The sequence below is a fragment of the Melanostigma gelatinosum genome (assembly GCF_949748355.1).
Source record: "Melanostigma gelatinosum genome assembly, chromosome: 15".
Lineage (NCBI taxonomy): Eukaryota > Metazoa > Chordata > Actinopteri > Perciformes > Zoarcidae > Melanostigma > Melanostigma gelatinosum.
Window position 1 is genome coordinate 20,230,836 of NC_136648.1, and position 25,654 is coordinate 20,256,489.

Genomic DNA, 25,654 nt, shown 5'->3' on the forward strand with positions numbered 1-25,654 from the left:
GGCGTGTCTTCCGTTCCGTCACTTCCTGTTTCCTTCATCTACATTCCCCTGGGTCCTAAACCCCTCCATGGAAAGAAACGGGATTAGACCGTAGGATTTAGTTGTTCGTAGGTGTTTGGGTTTATTTCTTTAGTTATTTGTATGTATATTTATTATTTTATTATCAGAACAGTGAAGAAACGTTACCCTGAAAATGCACACTCCAGTACAGTAGGTGGCAGTATGCACTATGCAAGTTGGTTGCCATCCGCCAATGGGATTTAAAGAAGAAGCCGCTACATGTAGCCTATAGCTTCTTGTCACCGTCTATGTACAGTTATAACAAATACCACACATATTATGGTAATCAGCGTTGCATATGTGTCTGACCGAAATACCTTTTATTGTTCAGTTTTTGTTCATCCTGCATCGCTCTTTTCTGTTCTTTAATGTAAAGTACTGCCGCGACAGAGCCTCTCACAGCTGTGAGCAGACTGTCAGCGAGCTTTACCCAGCATGCAGTTCGGCGGAGAAATTTTATAAATGTACAATTATTAGTGCTGCAAATTGTTTATCTGTCACAAACTGTTGTGCCGTGGTGTTTTGCCCTGTTAAAGAGCGTTCGTGTTGTGGGTTGTTAATTGTTGTTATAATAATTGTTGTTATAAAGTTATAAACTAAACCATGAGTAGGGGTCCCACTCAATACTGATAAGACAACTAGCTCCGTCCGCAGCACTCCTAGCGACAAACAATATATTTTGCTGCCTGTTGAAGAGCAACAGAAGTTGTTTCGGCTGTGCACCGGTATGACGGTATATGAGAAATTCATATCATACGGGAAATTGAAACCGGTATACTGGTGGAACCGGTATACCGCCCAGCCCTAAGTCAACATTTATTTCTCTTCAACATTGTGACCCACATAAACATAACACACAATAATAATACCCAAAGAGGTGATAGTCAGTGTGACAGTACCAGGACGTTGGCGCGCTTGTTGGAGCTCATTTGAAAACCTTGGGGAGCATCTGTGGTGTACTCACTGCTCCTCAGTCACTCAGAGAGCAACAGGTCTTGTCTCCACAGATCCAACACCTTTGCTAGTAGCCTCAACAAATCCGTCAGTTGAAATCACGGGCAGAAAGTACCCTGAGAACAGCCCACTTTATTTCTCTTCAGAGCCGCACCGTTACTCCACGAACCTCCGTGTTGATCCTCGACGGACTATCTTGTCAGCCTTTCCGTCTCCCCGAAAAGGAAACCTCACCTCCTGAAGTTAGAGCTTCCTGTTAAACACTTTATACTATCCTTTCAGTTCTCTTCTATGTATTAACATTGTCCAGTGTCTGTGTTTCTGAAGTTAAAAACAACAGTGCACTCTGTCATTCCTCTCAGCTCTTTCTTTGTTTACTTCGCGCTTCCCGGTCATTAGTCCCGCCCCCTTGAGAACCCGGTAGGTTACCAGAGAGTCTCATCAGATTCTTCTCATTGGCTGGCAAAACATTTGACACCTGACCAACCAATACGATAAGGACAGGAGAGGTTCAAGGGCAACTCGAACTGTTGGACACATAAGTACTTTTCCAAACTATGAACACAAATGCAAAAGTACTGTCTTAGTAATTTAAAAAGGCATGTAAACAAATTAGCATGGACAAATTAAAACCCTGCAGCACTTTAGAGCCATATTTCACTGTTTGTCGTATTTGTAGACGAGCCGTGGACAGTAGATAAGGACACTTGTATTTACATATGAGGAAAAAAACACCCTCACTACGTCTGTAGCGAGTGGAAGCAGATGTCTGCCGTTGCACATCGTCTCAACTCCAAAATACGGCTCTTAATAAAGTACTGCTATTCTTAAAGTAACCGTACTAATGAAATGGGGTATTGAACATTTTCAATACCCCAGGTTTTTAGCGTTAAAGGTTTTTTAACGGCAGGGTATTGCGACACTTCTTTAGTATCGGTATGTTGTGTGACACTAGATCTCAGTAACATAATATAATGATACCAGAGACATCAGTGTGACCTCACAGTTGTCCATAATGTTCTCCCTGCAGATGTTCAGCCGCTGTTGGTGATGAAAGAAGTTATCCCCCCTGAGTGGAGCCCCAGCCTGGACCAGGAGGACCAAGAGCCCCTCCGCATAAAAGAGGAGCAGGAGGACCAAGAGCCCCTCCGCATAAAAGAGGCGCAGGAGGACCAAGAGCCCCTCCGCATAAAAGAGGAGCCGGAGGACCAAGAGCCCCTCCGCATAAAAGAGGCGCAGGAGGACCAAGAGCCCCTCCGCATAAAAGAGGAGCCGGAGGACCAAGAGCCCCTCCGCATAAAAGAGGCGCAGAAGGACCAAGAGCCCCTCCGCATAAAAGAGGCGCAGAAGGACCAAGAGCCCCTCCGCATAAAAGAGGAGCCGGAGGACCAAGATCATCATGCACAACCGAATGCTGATGATGAAATGGTTTCTGACTCCCCTGAGACGGAAGTCAGTTATGATGATTGGCAAAAGCCTTTGTTAGATTCTGGATCTGAAACCGAGAACAGTGACGGTGATTGGAAGGAGACCAGGGCACCAGATTCTGCTACACATGCTCTGAAAGTTAAGGAAACCATTGAAAGGGATGTAGTCTGTAACACTGGCAAGAAATCCTTCAGCTTCTTCAAGTGTAATAATAGATTTTTCTACAAGGGTTTTCATTCACAGAAAATAATCCAAACGGGAGGGAAACGATTTGGATGTGATGTTTGTGGGAACAGATTTGCAAAGCAGGGAAATCTGAAGAAACACATGAGAATTCACACAGGAGAGAAACCATTTGGATGTGATGTTTGTGCGAAAAGATTTACTGAGCAGGGACATCTGAAGAAACACAACAGAGTTCACACTGGAGAGAAACCATTTGGATGTGATGTTTGTGGGAAAAGATTTAGACAGCAGGGACATCTGAAGGAACACAACAACAGAGTTCACACAGGAGAGAAACCATTTGGATGTGATGTTTGTGGGAACAGATTTACACAGCAGGGAAATCTGAAGAAACACATGAGAGTTCACACAGGTGAGAAACCATTTGGATGTGATGTTTGTGGGAACAGATTTGCAACGCAGGGAAATCTGAAGGAACACAAGAGAGTTCACACAGGAGAGAAACCATTTGGATGTGACGTTTGTGGGAACAGATTTGCAAAGCAGGGAAATCTGAAGAAACACATGAGAGTTCACACAGGAGAGAAACCATTTGGATGTGATGTTTGTGGGAAAAGATTTAGACAGCAGGGACATCTGAAGGAACACAACAACAGAGTTCACACAGGAGAGAAACCATTTGGATGTGACGTTTGTGGGAACAGATTTGCAAAGCAGGGAAATCTGAAGAAACACATGAGAGTTCACACAGGAGAGAAACCATTTGGATGTGATGTTTGTGGGAAAAGATTTACACAGCAGGGAAGTCTGAAGGCACACATGAGAGTTCACACAGGATAAAAATGCATCTTTTCACTTTTTTGTGAAAGATGAATTCCCTAAATATGTTGGTAGAAACCACTCCAGTTTTCATTGTCTGATATTTTCTTCTTTGTTTTTAAATGAAGAGAAAGGGGAAGTTTTTTTCCAAACATTATGAAATTAGTTAATTGACATTCATAGCAATGACAACAAACAGTAGGTCTGTGATGGTGAAAACAAAAAAAGGAACCAAAGACTGTTCATCAGGGGAAATATGTGTATTTAAAAAGCAACATTTAGTTTAATGTCGAATCAATACATATTCAAACTGATTGTATTTTAAAAGTGTAATAGGGGGAATGGGAGACCTGTATGAGACCTGTATGATCGATGTGTTTGTTTTTTCTTTATTGGTGTGTTACTGAAACTGTTGTAACATTTTTTTTACAGATCCATAGCTTTTTGTATTTCCAAGAAATCTGATGAAATGTTACGAATAATAACTTCCTAAATGATAGTTAGCATTGGGAAAGTGTCTTTTTTACTTTTGTCTACAGGTCAGCGAACAGTTCAACATTTCTTTTCTGAAATAAATAAAGAGAAAGATCAAACGTGATGATAGCTTTTTTATGATCGAATGAAATCAATCATAAAACAAATTTCGGACAAATTATGGTTATTTCAATCAGGAGAGAGTTTATTAGAATTTAACAATAATTTACTACAGATGCATAAAATATGAATAGTGCAAAGTCTTTGGCGATTGGACTCGATCCTCAAGTAGGATAACTGAGGGGTAATGATGCTGAAGTCAGATAAAGCCTAATCCCACAAAAGGTATTTATTTTATATGAATAAATAAAATAAATACCTTACAATCTGCTGCAGAGAATTCCAAAGAAAAATAGAAAATTAGTCATGAGAGAAAGTTGAAGGGTAGAACTTGTTAGCGTGATATTTCATGAGTTGACATTAAACCACATTTAAGAGAGGTCAATTTAACCAAAGCAAAGGATAGAGTAGGGTCTTGATGGACCACAGAACAGGATAGTGCGGGTCTAGATAGATCACAGTAAAGCATGCCCAGCTGATAATGTATCAGGGCATGAGAGGAAGCTGAAAGACACTTTGAGACTTTGACACACACCAACTGAAGACTTTGTGTGCCATAAATGTGGCAGCTTGAACATTGAGGAACAGATGCTCACGCTCCATGAACAAGGAGTGGTGGGAGGGCTCGACAATCAGCCATCAAAGGGGGGTGCAGCAGGGACCGGAGTGAGACCAGAGCTGGACCAACGACGCGCACACAAATACAACACCGAGGGTGAGTTAACTTCAGATTCTTTAGATGACAAACTTGTATATTTAATACACACATTAGGAACTAGACAAACACCACTCACACCCACATATGTATTCGAATGAGATTGAAGGATTTAGAAAGTCACAGCAAGTCACGTTAACTAAAAAGAGAAAATGTTTAGACTGTCACATGCAGGCTGATTCACTTCACTGCACAGCACATGGGTTACGTGAACGAGATGCAAGGTTAGAGGAAGTATGATTTAGAGAGGTGGAAATTATATAATGGTATAATAACAGTTTGTTGGACAAAAAAGTACTGCTGCTGTCTGTTTCTCTGTGTCCCACACAATCTGAGTTTGTAAAGGGGGAGGATTCCACATGTTTCCACATGTTTCCACATGGTACAAGCCCAGGACTGGTGTGAAGGACATGTCTGACTGGCAGCAAGTCAGACTCAATTCACTGACTTCAGCAATATAGAGGATCCTGGTAATGTACAGAAACAAAGGTGACTTACACAAATCAATTGTATCAGTAAAAAGAGTCATTCAACTTATGTTTGATAAAACACACACACACATCCGTCAACATGGCTGAGCTGTCTCAAATGAGAGGCTATTGAAAGTATTACACCTGTTTTTGAGTTTTTATTGAAGGCTATATAATAATGGACCCAGGTGTCCTTAGGGTTATTTAGATTAGATTAGATTAGGACAACTTTATTAATCCCCAGAGAGGACAGACTTTTGCCACCCAAAAGCCCTGGTGTATTTCACAAAGCCTTGTGAAACAATCTGGTTGATTTACACTTACCAAGTGGTTCAGCCTTCTTTACAATATGTTGAATGATATCATGATTTGCAGGAAGTGGAAGCCGGACTAGGAATCAGACATAGGTATGGATCAGTGTATCATCCACAGTCACAAGGACTGGTAGAGAGGGCAAATCAGACGCTAAAATCGAAAAATAGCAAAAACATGTGCAGCATCAAAGCTGACAGGGGTTGAAGCTTTACCACTAGCTCTAATGGCAATTTTCAGTGGCACAAGGAAATGAGACGCGTCTTTCACCACATGAGTTAATAGTCATATTCCTGCCCTAGAGGTGCCGCAGGTAGAAATGAAGGTGTATGACTGCATTAATCATTCTCACGGAGGCTCTCTCCAAACAGGTCCAGCGAACCAGTGCAACTGACCAGGAAAAGGTAAAAAAAAAAAAAAAAAAAAAAAATCTCATCAGAGAGGGTGACTGGGTCAGGGTCAAAGTTCATAAGAAAAGTGGACTGACCCCAGGTGGACAGGGCCGTACGAAGTGAAGGAGGTTACTTCACACTCGGTCCAAGTCATAGGTAAAGCAGGAGCACCTTGGCACCACCTGTCACACTGTGCCCCAGCATCTGAGCCGTCCAGACCTCTAGCAGAGGTCCGAGGTAATCTGACGCAAAATGCATAATTTGTTTTGTAATTTGTAATTTGACTTTTCAGCAACCACCAACAGGTGATCCAATTAGCTACAGGACATGGAAACGACAATGTTTGGTTAAATTGAATTGTTGATAATGCTATAAAAACAAAATGAGTGGCTGTGTAGCTTGTGCTGCAGCTAGACCAGCTAGGTTCACCGAACCAGCACCACTATATCCTGAATCTGACCCAACAGGATACGCGTGCATGACAAATATGACTAAAATAGCTACTCCACCAAATTGCACAACTCTGGCATCCATATTTAAAGTACAAAACCTGACCCAACGCAGACGCAGACATATCTTAGCTAAAAAAAAGAGCAGCTGAGTTCAGTCTGGACAAAGGTCCAACATACATAGATGCAATCGGAGTGCCCAGAGGAGTGCCTAATGAATACAAATTGGTATATCAAATTGCAGTAGGTTTTGAGAGTATCGCAAGTATTATTCCATGGATAACTGTGAATAAAAATGTTGATCGTATCAATTATGTGCATTACAATGTTCTTCGTTTGGCTAATCATACTAGGGATGCAATAGAGGGTCTGGCTGAGCAGCTGGCCCTAACTTCTTTGATTTCTATGCAAAACAAAATGGCTTTGGAGCTTTTGCTCAATGTTTGGAGACCTGTGTTGCACATCCCCAACAACACTGCGCCGGACGGTTCAGTCACAAAAGCACTGAATAGTCTGAAGGCACTGTCAAAAGAAATGCAGGAAGCATCAGGTGTAAACAATCCATTTGGAAATTGGATGGAAAACATGTTTGGAAAATGGAAGCACCTGATCTTGTCAATAGCAGTGTCAGTGGGTGTGTTCATTGCAATATTGGTCTCATGTGGATGTTGTATAATACCCTGTATTCGTTCTTTGGTTGGCCGTCCTATCACCACTGCCCTCTCCAAGGAACCATTACCACCCCCTCCTTATGGAGCTTACCCAGTATGGGAAGAGCAGAACAGCCTGGTAGGGTCAGGAGAGGCAGAGGCAGACACCAGCGTGAGAACAGGGCAGGAAAGTAAAGAAAGTGACGTCCTTCAGACGTCAAGAGAGGGATTTGTTGAGAAAATTAGCTTATATACAGCTTTAAGTAGCATTTAGCTTATATGCAGCTTTAATTAGCAACTAGCTTATATGTAGTTTTAATTAAACACTAGCTTACATTTGTAGTTTTAATAACCATTAGCTTATGCAGCTCTATTAACCACTTATACAGTGCTCACAACACAGCAAGGCCAGAGAGAAGCAGGAGAAAGGTCACTGATTTAACTGCGACACAAGGAACAGGACGCCATCCTTAGAGAAGATAAGAAAGAGACAATGAGACAGTGAGACAACGCCACCAGCTGAGCCCGGCTCTTCATACACACTCTTTCTCAGGACCTCTTGTATCCAACACCTCACTCACACTGATGGAAACCAACGCCTACTGGGAGGGGCCAAGGTGGATGGACATCCACGGCCTCCATCCAGGCGCCATAACGTATAAACGTGCCACGCCTGCATCTTTGACTTTGGCCAATGTGTATCAAGGGGCGGAACCCCTATATTAAGTTTCACGCTGATGTGTTTAAGCGTGTCTTATGGTGGACCTCTGAGAGGGAAATCATTAGAGCCCATGCATGTTTAATTGTGTTGGCTGAATAACTCTGTTGATAAATAAATCTATTGCTTTGATATTACTATACGCCTCTGAGAGCTTCTGTTTCATTCTTAAACCTGCTCTAAGTGTGAAAGATAGCTTTATTTTCACAACACACCTCACCTTTGAATAAAATAAGAAACTGTGAAAAATACAGTTATTGACAAGCAAACCTAATGTGTCTGAAATAGAGTTAGATTTAGCTTACCTTATTAGGAGTTATCAAATCAAAGTGTTCCCACACAGGGGAAATCCTCCTCTTCCTAGCTGGCTCCATCTTATCACCTATCCTTCTCTCCTCACTCTCCTAACTCTCCAAACTATCTCTCACTCTCTAAACTCTCCAAACTATCCAAACTCTCAACAGACCGCAACTCTCCACCAACAACCCACATTTTGAATGGATCCTGAGGGGTTTATATTGCTGTCAAACCTCCCGGCAAAATCTGTACCACTTCCCGAAGCAGTCACGTGGTACAGCCGAGCAGCGAGGCTTCGGACGTCATCATTTCTGGCTCCTCCCCTAAATGAAGCAAGCCTCGATACGCGCTTCGAGGAAACGCCCCCTCCATTACTCGACACACGCTTCGAAGCGTCGGCACATCTCGTAACATCAATAATTTGTGGAAAACGGGCTCAATTTGTTAAACTTGAGGTGTTCCGAGTTGTGAACCACGTCATCACAAAGTGTGTACGCGTTTTATTTGATGTCCTCTGAAGTCTGCAGCTTCGTCAGGAAGCAAACAAAGTGAAATGATGAACGGAGTTCCGCAACAGACCTCTCCTCTCCAGAGACACGAGGCTGCAGGAGGACCTCCAGCTGCTTCTTCCTCCGGTCGATCTCCCGCCTGAAGCCCGATGCCTCCTCCTCGTAGCCGGCCACGGTCCTCTCCACCACCGCCAAGATCTCCTGCGCGGCCGTGGTGAGTTTCTCGGTAACGATTCCTCTCAGAATCCCGGCTTTAGACATGTCGAGCGTCTCGGAGTCGCTGCTCCTCTTCATCCAGTAAAACATATTTTAAATATGTCCAACACACACTGGTGTGATTTCATGCACAGCAACAACGGAAGATGTAGTTCCGGGTTGTGACGCGCTGCGGCTATAAATTATGTCCGACAAGAAACAAAACCAAAGGGGAACATATCATCTGAAAAGTGAATTAAGACAGATAGACAGATACTTTATTAAATTTTTTCGTTATATGTATAATATTTATGAAGTATAAAAAATGCACAATATATACAATAAAATTGAATAATGAACTAACTAAACAGTAGTGCACCGTTTAAATTAACTAACTCATAATTAATAGTAGTTCAGGGCAGTATAGATTAAAATCCAGCCTTAATCTCAGTTCGTGCTTGGAACTCCTCTGGAATCCCTCTAGGCTGCCCTATAGCAAGGCAAGTTTATTTGTATAGCACATTTCAACAACAAGGTAATTCAAAGTGCTTCACATAAAACCATTAAAAGCATCAAAACATAAGGCAAAATAAAAGGAGATTTAAAAACAATTAAGAACATTCATTGCATTAAAACATTAAAAAACAGTGTAAGAAATAAAGTACAGTAGTAAAATGCAGAAATGCAGGAAATTGATTAATATATTAATTGAATGTGGTTCAATGAAAGGCAGCAGCAAACAGAAAGTCTTCAATCTTGATTTAAAGGAGCTGAGGGTCTCAGCAGACCTGCAGCTTTCTGGGACTTTGTTCCAGATATGTGGAGCAGAAAAACTGAACGCTGCTTCTCCATGTTTAGTTCTGACTCTGGGAACAGAAAGTAGACCGGTCCCAGACGACCTGAGGGGTCGGGATGGTTCATAAGGTATCAGCAGATCAGAGATGTATTTTGGCCCTAAACCGTTCAGTGCTTTGTAAACCAACATCAGGCTTTTAAAGTCAATTCTTTGTTGGACAGGAAGCCAGTGCAAAGACCTCAGAACTGGAGTGATGTGATCCACCCTCCTGGTCTTAGTGAGGACTCGAGCTGCAGCGTTCTGAATCAGCTGCAGCTTTCTGACGGACTTTTTACAGAGACCTGTAAACACACCGTTACAGTAGTCCAGTCTGCTGAAGATAAATGCGTGGACAAGTTTTTCCAAATCCTGTTGAGACATAAGTCCTCTAATCCTTGATATATTCTTCAGGTGATAGTAGGCTGATTTTGTAATTGTCTTGATATGGCTGTTCAGGTTGAGATCTGAATCCATAACTACACCTAGATTTCTGGCTTGGTTTGTGGGTTTTAACATCAGTGACTGAAGCTGAGCGGTGATTTTCAATTGTTCGTCCTTGGTACCAAAAACAATTACTTCTGTTTTATCTTTGTTTTTATTTATCTTTGTTTTTATTTTTATCTTTATTGAAGAAAATTCTGGCACATCCAGTTGTTGATTTGTTCAATGCAGTTACCCAGCCCTTGTATGGGATTATAGTCCCCTGGTGACATAGTTATGTAGATTTGTGTGTCGTCTGTATAATTATGATAACACACTTTGTTGTTTTCCATAATCTGAGCTAGTGGAAGCATGTAATAATAAATAATAATAATACATTTTATTTATGTAGCGCTTTTCATGACACTCAAAGACACTTTACATTAAAATCATATATAAAAACAAAGTACACAATAATAGTCACACATTAAAAGCAGGTTTGAACAGGTGAGTTTTGATTTGTGATTTGAATGTGGAAAGGTCAGTGCAATCTCGGATGTTTTTGGAGAGGGAGGGGGCAGATATGGAGAAGGCTCTGTCGCCCCATGTCCGGTGCTTGGTCCTGAGCGGAAGGGACAGGAGGTTTGCATCAGAGGAGCGGAGCCGGGGATGGAGTGTGGTGGTGAAGCAGGTCGGTGAGGTAGGAGGTAGATGTTGAACAGAAGAGGCCCCAGTATTGAACACTTGTATTGATTATAGCGTCTAACTGGAGATGTTGGTCCGCCGTGTATTGTCTTCTTTACCTACCCCTCCCATCGGACGTTTCCCCCATCACCCACCCCCTCATATAGCACCACTACCGGTAACCTCATCAGAACCAATGTGCAAAACCCAACCCATCTTGGCAGCAGAATATTCAGTAAAACTATATTACCCTTTAATTTACATCTTCATTCAGCCGACGAAGCCTCGCTGATATTACTGTATTACATTCATGTAGCCCACCTTCTCAATTCCCGTTTTAGTTCAGGATCTTCAGATTATACTCCTGTTGCATGGGAGGTGAATTGGAGAGGGTCTACGAAAATATAGAATTTAGGAATGTGCCTACAATAGCTCAATTTAAATGAATATACACTGACTAAGGTGCAGAGAGGCCTGGTTAGCTTATGATACAGCTATACTGTTCTATGAGTTCAAACTCCCATGCATTCCTATGTATCCCTGTTTAACCCTTACTTGCTACGTTGACATACATCACTTTAACACATGAATATTTAACAGTCAACATAGGGCTCGGCGGTATGACCAAAAATGCATATCACGGTATTTTGTAAGATTCTGGCGGTTTCACGGTATATCACGGTATTTTTTCCCGCGTTAAAGCATTAATTAATTAACGCCGAAAAGAAAGGGCAGCGAGCGGTGAACAGCTGTTTGTGTGGCGTGTCTTCCGTTCCGTCACTTCCTGTTTCCTTCATCTACATTCCCCTGGGTCCTAAACCCCTCCATGGAAAGAAACGGGATTAGACCGTAGGATTTAGTTGTTCGTAGGTGTTTGGGTTTATTTCTTTAGTTATTTGTATGTATATTTATTATTTTATTATCAGAACAGTGAAGAAACGTTACCCTGAAAATGCACACTCCAGTACAGTAGGTGGCAGTATGCACTATGCAAGTTGGTTGCCATCCGCCAATGGGATTTAAAGAAGAAGCCGCTACATGTAGCCTATAGCTTCTTGTCACCGTCTATGTACAGTTATAACAAATACCACACATATTATGGTAATCAGCGTTGCATATGTGTCTGACCGAAATACCTTTTATTGTTCAGTTTTTGTTCATCCTGCATCGCTCTTTTCTGTTCTTTAATGTAAAGTACTGCCGCGACAGAGCCTCTCACAGCTGTGAGCAGACTGTCAGCGAGCTTTACCCAGCATGCAGTTCGGCGGAGAAATTTTATAAATGTACAATTATTAGTGCTGCAAATTGTTTATCTGTCACAAACTGTTGTGCCGTGGTGTTTTGCCCTGTTAAAGAGCGTTCGTGTTGTGGGTTGTTAATTGTTGTTATAATAATTGTTGTTATAAAGTTATAAACTAAACCATGAGTAGGGGTCCCACTCAATACTGATAAGACAACTAGCTCCGTCCGCAGCACTCCTAGCGACAAACAATATATTTTGCTGCCTGTTGAAGAGCAACAGAAGTTGTTTCGGCTGTGCACCGGTATGACGGTATATGAGAAATTCATATCATACGGGAAATTGAAACCGGTATACTGGTGGAACCGGTATACCGCCCAGCCCTAAGTCAACATTTATTTCTCTTCAACATTGTGACCCACATAAACATAACACACAATAATAATACCCAAAGAGGTGATAGTCAGTGTGACAGTACCAGGACGTTGGCGCGCTTGTTGGAGCTCATTTGAAAACCTTGGGGAGCATCTGTGGTGTACTCACTGCTCCTCAGTCACTCAGAGAGCAACAGGTCTTGTCTCCACAGATCCAACACCTTTGCTAGTAGCCTCAACAAATCCGTCAGTTGAAATCACGGGCAGAAAGTACCCTGAGAACAGCCCACTTTATTTCTCTTCAGAGCCGCACCGTTACTCCACGAACCTCCGTGTTGATCCTCGACGGACTATCTTGTCAGCCTTTCCGTCTCCCCGAAAAGGAAACCTCACCTCCTGAAGTTAGAGCTTCCTGTTAAACACTTTATACTATCCTTTCAGTTCTCTTCTATGTATTAACATTGTCCAGTGTCTGTGTTTCTGAAGTTAAAAACAACAGTGCACTCTGTCATTCCTCTCAGCTCTTTCTTTGTTTACTTCGCGCTTCCCGGTCATTAGTCCCGCCCCCTTGAGAACCCGGTAGGTTACCAGAGAGTCTCATCAGATTCTTCTCATTGGCTGGCAAAACATTTGACACCTGACCAACCAATACGATAAGGACAGGAGAGGTTCAAGGGCAACTCGAACTGTTGGACACATAAGTACTTTTCCAAACTATGAACACAAATGCAAAAGTACTGTCTTAGTAATTTAAAAAGGCATGTAAACAAATTAGCATGGACAAATTAAAACCCTGCAGCACTTTAGAGCCATATTTCACTGTTTGTCGTATTTGTAGACGAGCCGTGGACAGTAGATAAGGACACTTGTATTTACATATGAGGAAAAAAACACCCTCACTACGTCTGTAGCGAGTGGAAGCAGATGTCTGCCGTTGCACATCGTCTCAACTCCAAAATACGGCTCTTAATAAAGTACTGCTATTCTTAAAGTAACCGTACTAATGAAATGGGGTATTGAACATTTTCAATACCCCAGGTTTTTAGCGTTAAAGGTTTTTTAACGGCAGGGTATTGCGACACTTCTTTAGTATCGGTATGTTGTGTGACACTAGATCTCAGTAACATAATATAATGATACCAGAGACATCAGTGTGACCTCACAGTTGTCCATAATGTTCTCCCTGCAGATGTTCAGCCGCTGTTGGTGATGAAAGAAGTTATCCCCCCTGAGTGGAGCCCCAGCCTGGACCAGGAGGACCAAGAGCCCCTCCGCATAAAAGAGGAGCAGGAGGACCAAGAGCCCCTCCGCATAAAAGAGGCGCAGGAGGACCAAGAGCCCCTCCGCATAAAAGAGGAGCCGGAGGACCAAGAGCCCCTCCGCATAAAAGAGGCGCAGGAGGACCAAGAGCCCCTCCGCATAAAAGAGGAGCCGGAGGACCAAGAGCCCCTCCGCATAAAAGAGGCGCAGAAGGACCAAGAGCCCCTCCGCATAAAAGAGGCGCAGAAGGACCAAGAGCCCCTCCGCATAAAAGAGGAGCCGGAGGACCAAGATCATCATGCACAACCGAATGCTGATGATGAAATGGTTTCTGACTCCCCTGAGACGGAAGTCAGTTATGATGATTGGCAAAAGCCTTTGTTAGATTCTGGATCTGAAACCGAGAACAGTGACGGTGATTGGAAGGAGACCAGGGCACCAGATTCTGCTACACATGCTCTGAAAGTTAAGGAAACCATTGAAAGGGATGTAGTCTGTAACACTGGCAAGAAATCCTTCAGCTTCTTCAAGTGTAATAATAGATTTTTCTACAAGGGTTTTCATTCACAGAAAATAATCCAAACGGGAGGGAAACGATTTGGATGTGATGTTTGTGGGAACAGATTTGCAAAGCAGGGAAATCTGAAGAAACACATGAGAATTCACACAGGAGAGAAACCATTTGGATGTGATGTTTGTGCGAAAAGATTTACTGAGCAGGGACATCTGAAGAAACACAACAGAGTTCACACTGGAGAGAAACCATTTGGATGTGATGTTTGTGGGAAAAGATTTAGACAGCAGGGACATCTGAAGGAACACAACAACAGAGTTCACACAGGAGAGAAACCATTTGGATGTGATGTTTGTGGGAACAGATTTACACAGCAGGGAAATCTGAAGAAACACATGAGAGTTCACACAGGTGAGAAACCATTTGGATGTGATGTTTGTGGGAACAGATTTGCAACGCAGGGAAATCTGAAGGAACACAAGAGAGTTCACACAGGAGAGAAACCATTTGGATGTGACGTTTGTGGGAACAGATTTGCAAAGCAGGGAAATCTGAAGAAACACATGAGAGTTCACACAGGAGAGAAACCATTTGGATGTGATGTTTGTGGGAAAAGATTTAGACAGCAGGGACATCTGAAGGAACACAACAACAGAGTTCACACAGGAGAGAAACCATTTGGATGTGACGTTTGTGGGAACAGATTTGCAAAGCAGGGAAATCTGAAGAAACACATGAGAGTTCACACAGGAGAGAAACCATTTGGATGTGATGTTTGTGGGAAAAGATTTACACAGCAGGGAAGTCTGAAGGCACACATGAGAGTTCACACAGGATAAAAATGCATCTTTTCACTTTTTTGTGAAAGATGAATTCCCTAAATATGTTGGTAGAAACCACTCCAGTTTTCATTGTCTGATATTTTCTTCTTTGTTTTTAAATGAAGAGAAAGGGGAAGTTTTTTTCCAAACATTATGAAATTAGTTAATTGACATTCATAGCAATGACAACAAACAGTAGGTCTGTGATGGTGAAAACAAAAAAAGGAACCAAAGACTGTTCATCAGGGGAAATATGTGTATTTAAAAAGCAACATTTAGTTTAATGTCGAATCAATACATATTCAAACTGATTGTATTTTAAAAGTGTAATAGGGGGAATGGGAGACCTGTATGAGACCTGTATGATCGATGTGTTTGTTTTTTCTTTATTGGTGTGTTACTGAAACTGTTGTAACATTTTTTTTACAGATCCATAGCTTTTTGTATTTCCAAGAAATCTGATGAAATGTTACGAATAATAACTTCCTAAATGATAGTTAGCATTGGGAAAGTGTCTTTTTTACTTTTGTCTACAGGTCAGCGAACAGTTCAACATTTCTTTTCTGAAATAAATAAAGAGAAAGATCAAACGTGATGATAGCTTTTTTATGATCGAATGAAATCAATCATAAAACAAATTTCGGACAAATTATGGTTATTTCAATCAGGAGAGAGTTTATTAGAATTTAACAATAATTTACTACAGATGCATAAAATATGAATAGTGCAAAGTCTTTGGCGATTGGACTCGATCCTCAAGTAGGATAACTGAGGGGTAATGATGCTGAAGTCAGATAAAGCCTAATCCCACAAAAGGTATTTATTTTATATGAATAAATAAAATAAATACCTTACAATCTGCTGCAGAGAATTCCAAAGAAAAATAGAAAATTAGTCATGAGAGAAAGTTGAAGGGTAGAACTTGTTAGCGTGATATTTCATGAGTTGACATTAAACCACATTTAAGAGAGGTCAATTTAACCAAAGCAAAGGATAGAGTAGGGTCTTGATGGACCACAGAACAGGATAGTGCGGGTCTAGATAGATCACAGTAAAGAATCGTGGGATTTCAACCGATCCCAGAAATGATAGAGGGGATCTCGATAGACCGCAGGAAAGGATAGGTTGGAGTTAAGTTAGACTGCAGACAAGGATAGGTTGAAGTCATGTTAGACTGCAAAACAGAATAGTTGGGGGTCACAATGCCTCAGCACGACTTGACGGGTCAAGTCAGACTGGGAAATGAGAAAATTGGGCAACCGTCTGACTGGGAATCCTCCAGCATGCAGACTCTGAGGATGTGGTGGGTCGGCTCCTCGACGGGGCGGGGTCTGCCACGTCTCCTCCTGTCAGACTGAACCGAGGGAGACGATTCATCTGTGATATTTCATCAAAAACATTTTATTCTACATGTTCTCATTTAAAATCTCAATTCATCAATCAGATTGTGTAAAAAAACATTAAATTGTGAGCTCCTCAGTGAAACTATGAAGTCATGATTGATCCATCTGAGACCAACAGTCATGTGACAACAAATCAGTAAAACTTTGAGTGAACTTCAGGCTGCTGAACACAGAGCAGAGAGGAGAGGATGTTAAAATGTAAATAATATTTATAGCCATAGAGACTCCATTTATTTCCACAATAACTGTTATTCTGCACTAAATACATGTTCTAGTTCTCTCTACTTCTAGTCATGATGGTTCTGTTTCCATAGAGGAGCAGGACTTTTATATTATAAAATACAACTCGTGTTATGGGAAAATATGTCATGGTCTTATGCTTTAGGATTGAAGAATGTAAGTCTTTAAAAGTGCAGGCACAAAACCTATTTGAGTAGATGATTCTATCAGTTTTGCATCCAGGTGTTTTGTTATCTGTTATCTTGTTATCTGTTCTCCTGTGCATTGTTTCTGTCTTCAAAGACAGCGACACACAGAGGTTTAGATTACGGTACTTCCTGATCAGCATCAGCTGAAGAGCATGACCCTCTGTATGTATATGTGATGTGTGATGGTAAAACAGGCTTATTCAGACTCTGTATTTCTTGTGACTGAACTCTTTGATTGGGTCACAGTGACCCAATCAAAGGAAGCAGTATAAAGGTCCATGTATCTGACTATGTTGTCAGAGCACCTCTTACAGATGACGGCGATGTATCTGTGAGACTGTGTTCTCTTTGCTTGCAAGACATGCATCTGACTGTGTTATTCAGAGCACCTCCTGCAGATGACGTGATGTGTCTGTGGGACAGTGTTCTCTTTGCTTGCAAGCAAATAAATTGACTATTACAACCTTGATCATTCATCCAGACTCTGTTTCATTTGACATTGATTTGTTAACACTGTAACACTCTTCTCCCGACCATTCATAGAAATATTCCACAACAATTTGGCGTTGTCGGCAGGATTCGCTGTCTGTCTGTCAGAGCTCCAGAGGGACTGACCGGAGGAGAGGCCTCTCCCAGGAATCCACAAACTGAAGTTCCTGTCTTATACCTCATTGGCCGAGAGAGAGAGAACCGGCAGACCTGAGGGAGTTTCTGATTGACGGCACGCGAATCCAACGAAAAAGAATTAATTTCTACAAACGGGTAAGAAAGTTAAAATTCCAATTGTAAAAGTAATGGTAAAATTATACTAAGGTCATATGATTTAACAGACACAGATGAATGGTCAAGTAGTCATTTTTCTATTTTTTATTATTTGGGTAACAATTGTTTTTGACGTTCGTGGTTTCGTTTTACGAATGTGGTTCATGTAAACTCCCTTTTTCATTTTCTGGCATATCACTATTTGCACGCTTTTACGTAGAAGACAGGATTGTGTTATACGGTGATCGTAGGCACAGATCGCTTGACTACAGATATAGGTTTGTTGTAAGACCGTTGTTATGCGCTAAATACGTGAATTCTACTAAAGCAATTGATAGAATAAGATTCGTGCGCCAATACGTGAATTCTATACTGATAGAATAAGATCGTGATAAATAACTAACGTGAACTTCAAATAACATTTGAAATAAGAATCGTGGTTTTCCACAACATAACGTGAGTTTCAAACAAGTTTGACATAAGAATCGTGATTTTCCACAACATAACGTGAGTTTCAAACGAGGTTTTTTGCAAAAAGTTTTCCTTCGAGAGAATAAACATACGCTGTATGGTGACGACTGTACTGTAAAGGTAACGTTAACGTATCCACGCCTGAAAGATGGGTGGTAAAGATAGTAAAAGCGCAGCGCCCTCGGGCCCAATAATTGATATGATGCGACAGAAATATGGAAACTGGTGTTTAGAATGCCTCACGTGCTGGTTAAAGGAGTTTGGTTTTCCTGAAAACGGCTGATTGAGCGCCGCGAAGCTCAAAATGTTAAGAGGGGATTTAGAAGGTAAATTGAAACAGATTAAATGTACGAAGAAAGACCGAGTCAAAGACTTAGAAATAAAAAGGTGAAGCAGATACAAATAAGTTGATGTCCAAGAGGAATGCAGGGGGACACACACACACACACACACACACACACGCACACCCACAGAGGCACGCACACACAGAAACACAGAGATCTAAGAATTGTATCTCTACATGAGACAATGTCTAACATTTACTGCTGAACTTTCGGCAGCTGTTTTGTTTTGTTTGTTTTGTTCATTTTTAGTCCTTGGTCCTGGTCTGGGGATTCCGCTTCCTGCTGTATGCTCCCCAGCCACAAACAACTTGAACGACACCCACCACTCAACACGTCGAGGATGAAGAAGACGAACGAGACTCGTCAAAATCTACAGAAGGCTTTCCGCCATCCATAGGCCTGGAGAACATCACACAAGAGAGTTGTGTGACATGCAGCATGCTGAACATGAGGATCAGTTCAACAACGGACAACAGAGAAGTTTCGTCAGCACAGATGCAAGCATGCCCAGCTGATAATGTATCAGGGCATGAGAGGAAGCTGAAAGAGACTTTGAGACTTTGACACACACCAACTGAAGACTTTGTGTGCCATAAATGTGGCAGCTTGAACATTGAGGAACAGATGCTCACGCTCCATGAACAAGGAGTGGTGGGAGGGCTCGACAATCAGCCATCAGGGGGGGTGCAGCAGGGACCGGAGTGAGACCAGAGCTGGACCAACGACCCGCACACAAATACAACACAGAGGTTTGTAAAGGGGGAGGATTCCACATGTTTCCACATGTTTCCACATGGTACAAGCCCAGGACTGGTGTGAAGGACATGTCTGACTGGCAGCAAGTCAGACTCAATTCACTGACTTCAGCAATATAGAGGATCCTGGTAATGTACAGTAACAAAGATGAAGAGCCCCTCTCGACACGTGTTTATGCCAACAAACACAAGAAGAGGAGAACGCACAACAAAGATGAAGAGCAACCACGACCAGCGCAACAACACGACTTTTGACTCAGACAATGACAACTCAACGACGCATAACTGTACCAGACGCACCGCAAAAAAAAAAAAAAAAAAAAACTTGAAACATGATCTCTCAGCTATTCACCAAACAGCTGACTATGTATTGTCATGTGGCAACTAACGACCAACAACTTGACCTGTTTCCTATTACTGACTATGCGGACGACTTTGACAGCGACACTGATTCCTTTGATGATTTTGATGCGCAGGTCTAAAAAACAGTTTTTGATTTCTGTCTTTTTATTCTTTTGTGTTAATTGAATTATATTGCCTGCTACATTTCTGGGATCTTTTATCTCACAAGAACTGTTTTTCTTCAGATATTTCAAGTGATGTATTTTCAAATCATACTTTTGGGTAATACTACTGTTGTTATTGAAATGTCCTTATAACATATTTTTACTATATTGTGTGATTACTATGTAATCAAAGAGTGGAATGTTATGGGAAAATATGTCATGGTCTTATGCTTTAGGATTGAAGAATGTAAGTCTTTAAAAGTGCAGGCACAAAACCTATTTGAGTAGATGATTCTATCAGTTTTGCATCCAGGTGTTTTGTTATCTGTTATCTTGTTATCTGTTCTCCTGTGCATTGTTTCTGTCTTCAAAGACAGCGACACACAGAGGTTTAGATTACGGTACTTCCTGATCAGCATCAGCTGAAGAGCATGACCCTCTGTATGTATATGTGATGTGTGATGGTAAAACAGGCTTATTCAGACTCTGTATTTCTTGTGACTGAACTCTTTGATTGGGTCACAGTGACCCAATCAAAGGAAGCAGTATAAAGGTCCATGTATCTGACTATGTTGTCAGAGCACCTCTTACAGATGACGGCGATGTATCTGTGAGACTGTGTTCTCTTTGCTTGCAAGACATGCATCTGACTGTGTTATTCAGAGCACCTCCTGCAGATGACGTGATGTGTCTGTGGGACAGTGTTCTCTTTGCTTGCAAGCAAATAAATTGACTATTACAACCTTGATCATTCATCCAGACTCTGTTTCATTTGACATTGATTTGTTAACACTGTAACACTCTTCTCCCGACCATTCATAGAAATATTCCACAACACTCGTCAGTTTGTTCAACATAAATACAGTGACGGCATCTCGATGTATTTTACTTCTGGCCAGAAACAATCTAATTCTACACGTAGTAAAAGTGATAATACCGATAATATTATTGTATCAAAAATAATTTGTTCATTAAATCTAAATGTATCCGGCACTCAAACACAAACAACGACTTTAAACTGAATGTAGAATACTATTTCTGACTGAGCACACATTAAATATATCTTTTAAATAGTTTTTTTTACTTTTGTATAATACTTTTGTATAAATTATCCAGTAAATATGTTATTCAGATTTTACTGATCGAGGTTATTTATTTTTATTCAAGGGGTTTTATTTCTGTGGGATGACGACGGCATGTTCAGGACATTTTAGGTAAAAAATAATAAAAGTTACGGAGACTGGGAAATATTCTGTGAAAAACCTTAAAATAAAAGATGTACATTTATAGAAAAAAAGTACACATTCTCTGAGATTAAATTCGGACATTTACAAAAAAAACTTGAACATTTTCTGAGATTATTAAATCATACATTTGCAAGAATTTTTTGTTTAATTTTTTAGATAGATATTTGATATATGAATTTTTCATTTATTAATTATCATTCATTTATTTCTAATTTAGATTAATTCATTTATTTTTGATTTACATATTTATTTTTAAACTATTCATTCTATAGTTTTTATATATTACTTAATTATGCGAACACAAATCAATACTAATCAGCTGCAGTTTGTCTCCACTTCTCTGTGGCTTTTGTTAATCTAAATATACTTCTCCCACACGCTGCATCAACGTAGTCTGCTGAAGACTTCCTCCACTGCTGCCAGTGAGCAACAGACTATCAACATAAAAAGAAATAGAAAAAATGCTTTAACGCCGATAATTATTTTATCGGCGTTAAAGCATTTTTTAAATTTCTTTTTATGTTAATTAATGAATGCTAAATTAACGCGTTAACTTGCCCAGCACTAATATATATATACATATATATATATATATATATATATATATATATATATATATATATATATATATATATATATATATATATATATATATATATATATATATATATATATATATACCAGTGGCGGGACATGCATTTCATACCTGGGCCTGCACTTGTAAAAATGAAGCTCAACACCTACAAACACACTATGAGTGCAGAGACATGAATACCTGCATGACGGGATGCGGCGGCATTAACGAACAATGAGTCAAAATCAATTCAGCTAAAACATGCATTCCGCCACACACTCAAGAGCACGGGCCATTCAAATATTATTCATATCAGAGGGAACAATATTACTGTGGAAGCTTGCGTCTGCTCCACAATATATCCCAATTTCTATTGGCTAACTTCCAGGAGCGTATTCGCCTGTCTGTCTGTCCCTGGATTCTCTAACACATTCAATGACTGTCAGTTATGGTTTAATCCCTTCTATGATAATCCTTCAGTATAAAAGTTAAACTTCTGCAACTCTGGCAAAAGCTTCATGTCTCAAATTCTACTTCTAGCTACGAATCCTAAAACACTTTATGCTTATCTTAATTATGCATTTCCAAAACACTTATGATTATGACTAATTATGAATTCTTAAATATGAATCATTAAACACTTTTATGATAACTACTAAACACACAGTTCTACGCTCAAATTTCTTACATTACCCATATCATGAAAACGACATGATAGACAAACTAACAGAGTAGTAACTCTCCTGTCACTCCCTCCAGGAAATACACGACTCAATAGTTCTTGTTACTGACGGATTTATTCGTCTGTCAACACCGAGAGGGAAAATGAGTCCACTTGAAAACACATGAATCTTCAAAGTAGATCACTTAAAAACTTTAACTTAACTTTAACACTTTGACACTTTGTGCGGAGTATATAGACCGCTGCCGCTTCGCATGTATTCTTGGTGCTGTGCACCGGCTAAATGTGTCCCCAGCGCAACATAGGACGTAACAATAGTTCCTATCACATATAAAACCAAACGAAAATCCATATTTATAAAACCAATGCTGCTGTTCACTATTTAAAGTCAAAGTCCATCCTCAACAAAGAGTTCAGTACATCCATACATTTTAGTTCCAGTAAGAAGTCCTTCTCGATTCATGGACGCTAGTGAAGACAGTCGAGCCTCCCCAGTTGTATTTCTCGAATACGTTTTATTTGGTTTGAGGGCTGAAAATGTCCGCTCCACAGAGGCAGCAGATATTGGGATTGTCACCACCCAACATGTCACGCTAGTCCACTGACCAATCACGTATGGCTAGGCCAGCTAGCAGGCTCTAGCACGTCAAAGAATACGCCCAACATGTCAAACTAAAGATCTGATTGGTTGAACACTCTGACAATCAACAATATCGTCCCCATTCACTTAAACTGCACAGGGATTCACTTGTGAGTCTGTAGGCCTGGGGCCTCTCTTCTTACCTAGAGACACAGAGGTGAGATCTGATTGGATAAAAGCTCTACTTAAAACAAGCTGCACTGGAAGCAGAGCAACTGAGGAAGACAGTAGCTGTGCAATGAGAACATAAGATAATGGGAAAATATTTTTATAAATTACAATACATTGAGTGTATTTAAGAAAAATTATTAATTATTACTTTGTGATTCTGTTTAGGCCAGCAGAGAAGGCTTTGCAGGCCCTGATGGCCCACCACGGACACACATATATATCTATATTAGGGGTGTAACGGTTCACAAAATTCACGGTTCGGTTGGGTACGATACAGTGGAGCCACGGTTCGGTACGTTTCGGTACAGTAGAAAACTATAAATGCCAGAGAAATGTACTTGATTTTAAAATATATTTATTCATTCCAACTAACATCATGAAGTTATTCTTTGACTTTGAACAATGATGGAACTATACTGTACCGAACCGTGAGCCTCGTACCGAACGGTTCAATACGAATACGCGTACCGTTACTGCTGTTCTAGGCAGGTAACATGAGCGCTGAGCCCCCGGTGCTGGTTCACTGCCGGTGTGCAAGATTAACTGGTTTTGAATTAACTGGTTTATGTTCGAGTGCATAAAGCAGATGTGTGATAGGAGTGGCCTTTCAGGACCCACGTAGAATAAACAGGAAATAAACATGTCGATCACCTCTCCTCTCTTTTTCACGTAGTTTCTATGGTTTCTTTTGAAAGAATATAAACAGAACACTTTGCTGGAAAATCTACGACTCGTTAGTGAGGCTCTGTTTGAGATTCAGAGGACACATAACGAAGACCACAGTGAATGACAAAGTTGGTGGTCTGTGTCGATGCCTGTTCAAAACACTTACGTCAACAAATCCTTTAAGAAACGCTCTGTTGTCCGTCTTATATTTGTATCAGATATCGTTATTAATCTGATGTGGAGTCGATTTGAGGTTAGGGTGTCTGTTGAAACATTACAATGAGGCTTGTTGGAGCATTAATTTAGGATTTCGACAGCATTACCACGACCAATGATCCGTCGTTATTTCGAAAATATTTGTCTGGTGACATCAACAAAAAGTATTACGAATCCTGTTTGAATCAAACAGGTGATCATGTCCAACCTTTGAACTTTATGTCTAAACTAGCACTAAGCCACAGACAGAAAAGAATCTCTTCATGTACTAATCGTGAAACATTTACATTACTAAATGCTTCACAATATTAAAACCTGACCTTGAGCGAATAGGTATATAATACAGTAACCTTGTAATATATCTACAATATAGTCAAACACTGGCTGCCTTTTCTTCTTGCATCATTTAGACCAGAGGTAGCCAACACGGTGCCCGCGGGCACCTGGTCACCCACGGGGACCATGCGAGTCGCCCACAAGGCATGTTCTAATAGCACGAGGTCCCCATGGATCTCCGTCTAAAAAATGTAGTTTCTGTTCTTTTTTCATCAAAAACGCTTGCATTCATGTCGATTTTAAAAGGAAGAGGCCGCCGCACTGCACTAGATTTTCAGGTTCCGAATGGCGGGCGCTTCCCTTTGGCACCGGACACGCTGCCCCCGCTACGTGCGCACACCGTCGTCAGGTCCGTCAGTCCTCGGAACAGGCCGCGGGGAAACAACTCGTGGGTGGCAGGGGTAGAGGCGAGGCAACGCAGTACGATCGAAAACACCCAGACTAGAGGTTTGAACGCAGGCGCCCAAAGACACTCGCGTGCCTCGGAGGGCTGGATCCCCCCCTCGGCTACAGACAAGACTTTGTACTCGTTTCTTCGTGGAGAAAAAGGTACCCAAAAAAAAGCTGGTGACTACAGACTACAGGCCGACATGCAGGCTTCATTGCGCAATGCAAAGTTGACCCACATTTCCCAAAATGTGGTGATTAGCACTAATGTAATAGGATTCATTTAAAAATGTGAAAGAGTTGATTTTTTACATAACTGATAATTTGTATAAACATGGCACAGAGTTCATGATTTGTTCAAACATGTTACGGAAGTGGTTAGTACAAACGAGACATGATGTGAATATATGACAGTTAATGATTCATGATTACCTAAAAAAATTTAGAAGTGATAATTTGTACAAAAATATAACAAGTGCGATTTTGAACAATATACACAATCATTGTTAAAAATTATTGTGAGGAATAATTAACATTGACATGTGATCAGTCTCTTCACATATATTATGATTATTAAAAGGTGATCTGTGTAACTTTGTGATTCTGGAAGTTTGTATCAAACAAGTAGCCCTTCGTACTGCTCAGTACCCTTGAAGTAACGTTAGCTCTCGGGTTCAAAAAGGTTGGTGACCCCTGATATACATGGTGATGGGTATAATATCAAGCTAGCAATTTATGCTAACATGCTAATGACGCTAGCATGCTGTCTATATACATGGTGATGGTTATAATATCAAGCTAGCGATTTATGCTAACATGCTAATGACGCTAGCATGCTGTCTATATACATGGTGATGGTTATAATATCAAGCTAGCGATCGATGCTAACATGCTAATGACGCTAGCATGCTGTCTATATACATGGTGATGGTTATAATATCAAGCTAGCGATCGATGCTAACATGCTAATGACGCTAGCATGCTGTCTATATACATGGTGATGGTTATAATATCAAGCTAGCGATTTATGCTAACATGCTAATGACGCTAGCATGCTCTCTATATACATGGTGATGGTTATAATATCAAGCTATCGATCGATGCCAACATGCTAATGACGCTAGCCTGCTGTCTAGGCTAGTGCATAGCCAGTGTTTAGCAAGTTATCAG